The following is a 9,124-nucleotide window of genomic DNA, read 5'->3' on the forward strand; positions in this document are numbered from 1 at the left end:
TAAGTTTCATTAGGTCCCATTTGTTTATTTTTGTTTTTATTTCCATTACTCTAGGAGGTGGGTCAGAAAGGATCTTGCTGTGATTTAGGTCATAGAGTGTTCTGCCTATGTTTTCCTCTAAGAGTTTGATAGTTTCTGGCCTTACATTTAGGTCTTTAATCCATTTTGAGCTTATTTTTGTGTATGGTGTTAGGGAGTGATCTAATCTCATACTTTTACATGTACCTGTCCAGTTTTCCCAGCACCATTTATTGAAGAGGCTGTCCTTTCTCCAGTGTACTTTCCTGCCACCTTTATCTAAGATAAGGTGTCCATATGTGTGTGGGTTTATCTCTGGGCTTTCTATCCTGTTCCATTGATCTATCTTTCTGTTTTTGTGCCAGTACCATACTGTCTTGATTACTGTAGCTTTGTAGTATAGTCTGAAGTCAGGGAGCCTGATTCCTCCTGCTCCTTTTTTCGTTCTCAAGATTGCTTTGGCTATTCGGGGTCTTTTGTGTTTCTATACAAATTGTGAAATTTTTTGTTCTAGTTCTGTGAAAAATGCCAGTGGTAGTTTGACAGAGATTGCATTGAATCTGTAGATGGCTTTGGGTAGTAGAGTCATTTTCACAATGTTGATTCTTCCAATTCAACAACATGGTATATCTCTCCATCTATTTGTATCATCTTGAATTTCTTTCATCAGTGTCTTATAATTTTCTGCATACAGGTCTTTTGTCTCCTTAGGTAGGTTTATTCCTAGATATTTTATTCTTTTTGGTGCAATGGTAAATGGGAGTGTTTTCTTGATTTCACTTTCAGATTTTTCATCATTAGTATATACGAATGCCAGAGATTTCTGTGCATTAATTTTGTATCCTGCTACTTTACCAAATTCATTGATTAGCTCTAGTAGTTTTCTGGTAGCATCTTTAGGATTCTCTATGTATAGTATCATGTCATCTGTAAAAAGTGACAGCTTTACTTCCTCTTTTCCGATTTGGATTCCTTTTATTTCCTTTTCTTCTCTGATTGCTGTGGCTAAAACTTCCAAAACTATGTTGAATAAGAGTGGTGAGAGTGGGCAACCTTGTCTTGTTCCTGATCTTAGTGGAAATGCTTTCAGTTTTTCACCATTGAGGATGATGTTTGCTGTGGGCTTGTCATATATGGCCTTTATTATGTTGAGGAAAGTTCCCTCTGTGCCTACTTTCTTCAGGGTTTTTATCATAAATGGGTGTTGAATTTTGTCGAAAGCTTTCTCTGCATCTATTGAGATGATCATTTGGTTTTTCTCCTTCAATTTGTTAATATGGTTTATCACATTGATAGATTTGCGTATATTGAAGAATCCTTGAATTCCTGGAATAAACCCCAAATGATCATGGTGTATGATCCTTTCTGTGTGCTGTTGGATTCTGTTTGCTAGTATTTTGTTGAGGATTTTTGCATCTATGTTCATCAGTGATATTGGCCTGTAGTGTTCTTTCTTTGTGACATCCTTGTCTGGTTTTGGTATCAAGGTGATGGTGGCCTCGTAGAAGGAATTTGGGAGTGTTCCTCCCTCTGCTGTATTTTGGAAGAATTTGAGAAGGATAGGTGTTAGCTCTTCTCTAAACGTTTGATAGAATTCACCTGTGAAGCCATCTGGTCCTGGGCTTTTGTTTGTTGGAAGATTTTAATCACAGTTTCAATTTCGGTGCTTGTGATTGGTCTGTTCATATTTTCTATTCCTTCCTGATTCAGGCTTGGCAGGTTGTGCATTTCTAAGAATTTGTCCATTTCTTCCAGATTGCCCATTTTATTGGCATAGAGTTCTTGTAGTAATCTCTCATGATTTTTTTTATTTCTGCAGTGTCAGTTGTTACTTCTCCTTTTTCATTTCTAATTCTATTGATTTGAGTCTTCTCCCTTTCTTTCTTGATGAGTCTGGCTAGTGGTTTATCTATTTTGTTTATCTTCTCAAAGAACCAGCTTTTAGTTTTATTGATCTTTGCTATCGTTTCCTTCATTTCTTTTTCATTTATTTCTGATCTGATTTTTATGATTTCTTTCCTTATGCTAGCTTTGGGGATTTTTTGTTCTTCTTTCTCTAATTGCTTGAGGTGCAAGGTTAGGTTGTTTATTCGAGATGTTTCCTGCTTCTTAAGGTGGGCTTGTATTGGTATAAACTTCCCCCTTAGAACTGCTTTTGCTGCATCCCATAGGTTTTGGGTCGTTGTGTCTCCATTGTCATTTGTTTCTAGGTATTTTTTTATTACCTCTTTGATTTCTTCTGTGATCTCTTCGTTATTAAGTAGTGTACTGTTTAGCCTCCATGTGTTTGTATTTTTTACAGATCTTTTCCTGTAACTGATATCTAGGCTCATGGCGTTGTGGTCAGAAAAGATACTTGATACGATTTCAATTTTCTTAAATTTACCAAGGCTTGATTTGTGACCAAACATATGATCTATCCTGGAGAATGTTCCGTGAGCACTTGAGAAAAATGTGTATTCTGTTGTTTTTGGATGGAGTGTCCTATAAATATCAATTAAGTCCATCTTGTTTAATGTATCATTTAAAGCTTGTGTTTCATTATTTATTTTCATTTTGGATGATCTGTCCATGGGTGAAAGTGGGGTGTTAAAGTCCCCTACTATGAATGTGTTACTGTCGATCTCCCCTTTTATGGCTGTTAGTATTTGCCTTATGTATTGAGGTGCTCCTGTGTTGGGTGCATAAATATTTACAATTGTTATATCTTCTTCTTGGATCGATCCCTTGATCATTATGTAGTGTCCTTCTTTGTCTCTTTTAATAGTCCTTATTTTAAAGTCTATTTTGTCTGATATGAGAATTGCTACTCCAGCTTTCTTTTGATTTCCATTTGCATGGAATATCTTTTTCCATCCCCTTACTTTCAGTCTGTATGTGTCTCTAGGTCTGAAGTGGGTCTCTTGTAGACAGCATATATATGGGTCTTGGTTTTGCATCCATTCAGCCAATCTGTGTCTTTTGGTGGGAGCATTTAGTCCATTTACATTTAAGGTAATTATCGATATGTATGTTCCTATTCCCATTTTCTAAATTGTTTTGGGTTCGTTATTATACGTCTTTTCCTTCTCTTGTGTTTCTTCTCTAGAGAAGTTCCTTTAGCGTTTGTTGTAAAGCTGGTTTGGTGGTGCTGAACTCTCTCAGCTTTTGCTTGTCTGTAAACGTTTTAATGTCTCCATCAAATCTGAATGAGATCCTTGCTGGGTAGAGTAGTCTTGGTTGCAGGTTTTTCTCCTTCATCACTTTCAGTATGTCCTGCCACTCCCTTCTGGCTTGTAGGGTTTCTGCTGAGAGATCAGCTGTTTACCTTATGGGGATTCCCTTGTGTGTTATTTGTTGTTTTTCCCTTGCTGCTTTTAATATGCTTTCTTTGTATTTAATTTTTGACAGTTTGATTAATATGTGTCTTGGCGTATTTATCCTGTATGGCACTTTCTGTGCTTCCTGCACTTGATTAACTATTTCCTTTCCCATATTAGGGAAGTTTTCAACTATAATCTCTTCAAATATTTTCTCAGTCCCTTTCTTTTTCTCTTCTTCTTCTGGAACCCCTATAATTTGAATGTTGGTGCATTTCATGTTGTCCCAGAGGTCTCTGAGACTGTCCTCAGTTCTTTTCATTCTTTTTTCTTTCTTCTGCTCTGCATTAGTTATTTCCACTATTTTATCTTCCAGGTCACTTATCCTTTCTTCTGCCTCAGTTATTCTGCTATTGATCCCATCTAGAGTACTTTTAATTTCATTTATTGCATTGTTCATCGTTGCTTGTTTCATCTTTATTTCTTCTAGGTCCTTGTTAACTGATTCTTGCATTTTGTCCATTCTATTTCCAAGATTTCGGATCATCCTTACTATCATTCTGAATTCTTTTTCAGGTAGACTGCCTTTTTCCTCTTCATTTGTTAGGTCTGGTGCATTTTTATCTTGCTCCTTCATCTGCTGTGTGTTTTTCTGTGTTCTCATTTTGCTTATCTTACTGTGTTTGGGGTTTCCTTTTTGCTGGCTGCAGGTTCATAGTTCCCGTTGTTTTTGATGTCTGTCTCCAGTGGCTAAGGTTGTTTCAGTGGGTTGTGTAGGCTTCCTGGTGGAGGGGACTAGTGCCTGTGTTGTGGTGGATGAGGCTGGATCTTGTCTCTCTAGTGGGCAGGTTCACGTCTGGTGGTGTGTTTTGGGGTGTCTGTGGCCTTATTATGATTTTAGGCAGCCTCTCTGCTAATGGGTGGGGTTGTGTTCCTGTTTTGCTAGTTGTTTGGCATAGGTTGTCCCGCACTGTGGCTTGCTGGTCGTTGAGTGAAGCTGGGTGCTGGTGTTAAGATGGAGGTCTCTGGGAGATTTCTGCCGTTTAATATTATGTGGAGCTGGGAGGTCTCTTGTTGACCAGTGTTCTGAAGTTGGCTCTCCTACCTCAGAGGCAGAGCCCTGACTCCTGGCTGGAGCACCAAGAGCCTTTCATCCACACGGCTCAGAATAAAAGGGAGAAAAAGTAGAGAGAATTAGTAGAAGTATGAGGAAAGAAAGAAGGAAAGGAGGAAAGGAAGGAAGGAAGAAAGAAGCAAAGAAGGAAAGAAAGGAGGGAGGGAGGGAAAGAAGGAAAAAAGACAGAAAGAAAGAAGATATAGTAAAAATAAAATAAAGTATAATATAGTTATTGAATTAAAAAATATTTAGAAAAAAAAAAAGGGACGGATAGAACCTTAGGACAAATGTTGGAAGCAAAGCTATACAGAGAAAATCTTACAGAGAAGCAAGCATACACATACACCCTCACAAAAAGAGGTAAAGGGGGAAAAATCATAAATCTTGCTCTCAGAGACCACCTCCTCAATTTGGGGTGATTCGTTGTCTAAAGGAGGGAAGCAAGGAAGGAAAGAAAGAAAGAACAAAGGTAAAGTATAATAAAGTTATTACAATTAAAGTTAATTATTAAGAAAAAAAGTTAAAAAAAAAAACCATGGATGGATAGAGCCCTAGGACAAATGGTGGAAGCAAGACTATACAGACAAGATCTCACACAGAAGCATACACGTACACATTCACAAAAAGAGGAAAAGGGAAAAAAATCATAGATCTCGCTCCTAAAGTCCACCTCTTCGATTTGGGATCATTCCTTGTCTATTCAGGTATTCCACAGATGCAGGGTATATCAAGTTGATTGTGGAGCTTTAATCCGCTGCTTCTGAGGCTGCTGGGAGAGATTTCCCTTTCTCTTCTTTGTTCTCACAGCTCACAGGAGCTCAGCTTTGGATTTGGCCCTGCCTCTGCGTGTAGGTCGCTGGAGGGCGTCTGTTTTTTGCTCAGACAGGACGGGGTTAAAGGAGCCGCTGATTCGGGGGCTCCGGCTCACTCAGGCCGGGGGTGGGGGGGGGGGGAAGGAGGGACACTGCGTGCGGGGCGGGCCTGCGGCGGCAGAGGCCTGCGTGACGTTGCTCCAGCCTGAGGCCCGCCGTGCGTTCTCCCGGGGAAGTTGTCCCTGGATCCCGGGAACCTGGCAGTGGCGGGCTGCACAGGCTCCGCGGAAGAGGGGTGTGGAGAGTGACCTGTGCTCGCACACAGGCCCCTTGGTGGCGGCAGCAGCAGCCTTAGCGTCTCCCGCCCGTCCCTGGGGTTCGCGCTTTTAGCCGCGGCTCGCGCCCGTCTCTGGAGTTCCTTTAAGCAGCGCTCTTAAACCCCTCTCCTCGCGCACCAGGAAACAAAGAGGGAAGAAAAAGTCTCTTGCCTCTTCGGCAGGTGCAGACTTTTCCCGGACTCCCTCCCGGCTAGCCGTGGTGCACTAACCCCTTCAGGCTATGTTCAAGCCGCCAACCCCAGTCCTCTCCCTGCGCTCCGTCCGAAACCGAAACCCGAGCCTCGGCTCGCAGCCCCGCCCGCCCCGGCGGGTGAGCAGACAAGCCTCTGGGGCTGGTGAGTGCCGGTCGGCACCGATCCTCTGTGCGGGAATCTCCCCGCTTTGCCCTCCGCACCCGTCGCTGTGCACTCCTCCGCGGTTCCGAAGCTCTCCCCTCCGCCTCCCGCAGTCTCCGCCCGCGAAGGGGCTTCCTAGTGTGTGGAAACTTTTCCTCCTTCACAGCTCCCTCCCACTGGTGCAGGTGCCGTCCTTATTCTTTTGTCTCTGTTTTTTCTTTTTTTCTTTTGCCCTACCCAGGTACGTGGGGAGTTTCTTGCCTTTTGGGAGGTCTGAGGTCTTCTGACAGCCTTCAGTAGGTGTTCTGTAGGAGTTGTTCTACGTGTAGATGTATTTCTGGTGTATCCGTGGGGAGGAAGGCGATCTCCGCGTCTTACTCTTCCGCCATCTTCAAGGTCCCCCCAGAAATGACTTCTTGTAAGAAATAGTTTTTAAAGAATTTGGACAGGCAGGAAAGGGAGAGCTTCCATTTTATAAAAATATAAAGAAAGATAAATGTATCACATATGCCACATGAAACACTGGGAAATAACATCTTAGTGTTTTACTCGGAGACTAGAGAGAACATAGAGTTGTATTAGTTTTTATTCATTTTGAGACAGTATAGCTAAAAGACTTCTGTGTCATTAATATAGAAGTGACTAAGTATCATCTTTTTTAAATACATGAAGTACTGTCAAGAAATTAGATTATATATCTGTATATATGTGTGCATCTGATTAGATCTGGAGTGAAGTATTAAAAAAATCCAGCCAGATAGTTTAAGAAAATTTCTCAGTATATGTTTACTTGAATTTCCCCCAATGGCCAAGCTGATTGACTTTAAGGAAATCCAGTTAGCATTTATTTAAAAGTATCATTTCAAAGTTAGTGTTAACAATTATACAGATTTTTAGAAAATACATGCAAAAAGAAGAAAAATCATTCTGTGATGTAATTACATACATGGGATAATCAGTGATAGCATTTTGGTTAATATCCTTCTAGTTCTTTTTTAAAATTGGTATAATAACACTTACATTACATATTTTTTGTTACAAATCATTTCCAGTTTTGTACATATATTTTAATTTTGTTCTGTTTTATAATCCTTATTATTTACCATTAAGGTTTATAATCTTTATATAGTCAAATCTTGCATCATTTCCATTATAGTTTGTGCCTTTTAGGTCATGTTTAGAACTATATTAAATTATATTAATATATATAATAAAGTCATATTACACATTTAAAATATTTAAAAAGGAAATCATACTGTAAAAATTGTTTAATAACTTATTTTACACTTAATATATTATGAACACTTTCTATTACATTTAATATTGTTCATTAATATTTTTATTGTTTGTATAAAATAATTTTGCACAGACGCACCATAGTTGTTTATACGAGTCCTCAGTTTCTGATAGGTTGTTCCTGATTTTTGACTTATGAAGAATACTCTAAGGAACCTCCATATAGCTTGATCTTTGAATGTATCAAAAATAATTTCCTTAGGAGAACCCCTGTAAAATATGATTAATATATCAAACAATATGCGTTTAAGGTTTTGATATCTATTGCCAAATTACCCTCAGGAAAGACTGTACTGTTTATACACTCCCCACCAATGTCTAGGACTGCCCATTTTCTCATGTATTCAAGAACACTGGAAGTTTTAATAATATAAAAAATACTTGAGTCATTTGGGAAGTGGAAGATTGTAATTTATTCTTAAATTTGTCCCTCATATGACTTCTAATGAGATGAGATATTTGAAAATCTTCATTGATCTTTTGTATTTTTATTATTTTTTTTTAAAATGTATTTATTTATTTATGGCTGCGTTGGGTCTTCGTTGCGCGTGGGCTTTCTCTAGTTGCGGCACATGAGCTTCTCATTGCGCTGGCTTGTCTTGTTGTGGAGCACAGGTGCTAGGCGTGTGGGCTTCAGTTGTGTCATGCAGGCTCAATAGTTGTGGCTCACAGGCTCTAGAGTGCAGGCTCAGTAGTTGTGGCGCACGGGCTTAGTTGCTCCATGGCACATGGTATCTTCCCGAACCAGGGCTCGAACCCATGTCCCCTGCATTGGCAGGCTGATTCTTAACCACTGTGCTACCAAGGAAGCCCCGTATTTGTGTTTTTAAAATCCCTTTTTCAGTCCTATTGAAGAGCTTATTTTATTTCCTTTACTTAGTCTTAAATGGGGATGCTAATAATCAGTGAAGAGACTAAAAGGTTAGAAGAAGCTATGGAACTGAATAATCCAAAAACTAGGTTCCTGAATTTATGTATTTATTCAATACATATTTATAGAGTACTTTCTATTTGCCTGGCACTTTTCTAGCTACTGGTGAAGACAAAATTTCTGCCCCTCTCTCCAAAAATATTAAAGGAGTAACGTAAGATCTCTTAATGGTAAGTTCTAGAAAGAAAAATAAAGCAAGTTAGAAGATAAAGAGTGATGAGTACCCTAGCTGTTTTATTTAGGGTAGTCAAAGGAGGTCCCTATGAGGAAGTGACATCTGAGCACAGACTTGAGTGAATTTAGGAAGCAAGGCGTGTGACTGTCTGGGGGAAGAGTATTCCAGGCAGAGGAAACAAGTACAAAAGTCCACCATATTTTAAAGATTATTAAAATCAGTTTACTTCAGTTATTCACAAAGGTATAGCCCTTTTCCCTCTTGAATCCATCTCTATAGCTTTTCTTCCTAGTCAGCTTAGTTTTAAAACTAATGAGTGGAGATGAAAATCAGCCAGCTCTTCCTAACCAAACTTGCATGATAATTAGAATTTTAAGAAAATACATAGGGAAATAACTGTTTTAAGTTAAATTTAGTATAATGGTGATAGTTTTACTTACTTCATTTCGAGTACCATGTAATTACCAGGAAATGGTTTCTGTAGAAGTGCTGAGTGATCAAGAGCAGCTTATTGCTTTATAAACTTACAAGTGATGGAAATTATTTCTTTTAATAAAAAAAGAAAAATGGAGGATGTATCATGGGCTATAAAAAGAGGCTAATAAGAGCTAGGGCACAATCACAATTTATTCTTCAGGATAGTTTTGTATCTAAGAAAATGGCTGACAAGTAGAGTATATGGCAGAGCAAGAACAGAAGCATATTGATTTCAGGGAAGATTTTATAGAAAATATCATCACTTGAATGAGTCAGAAAGTGTACTATGGTGTTAATTTCACACTGGATGGCAGATGGAAGTGTGC

The sequence above is a fragment of the Monodon monoceros genome, unplaced genomic scaffold, assembly GCF_005190385.1.
Source record: "Monodon monoceros isolate NGI ecotype Baffin Bay Population unplaced genomic scaffold, NGI_Narwhal_1 Super_Scaffold_22, whole genome shotgun sequence".
Taxonomy (NCBI): Eukaryota; Metazoa; Chordata; class Mammalia; order Artiodactyla; family Monodontidae; genus Monodon; species Monodon monoceros.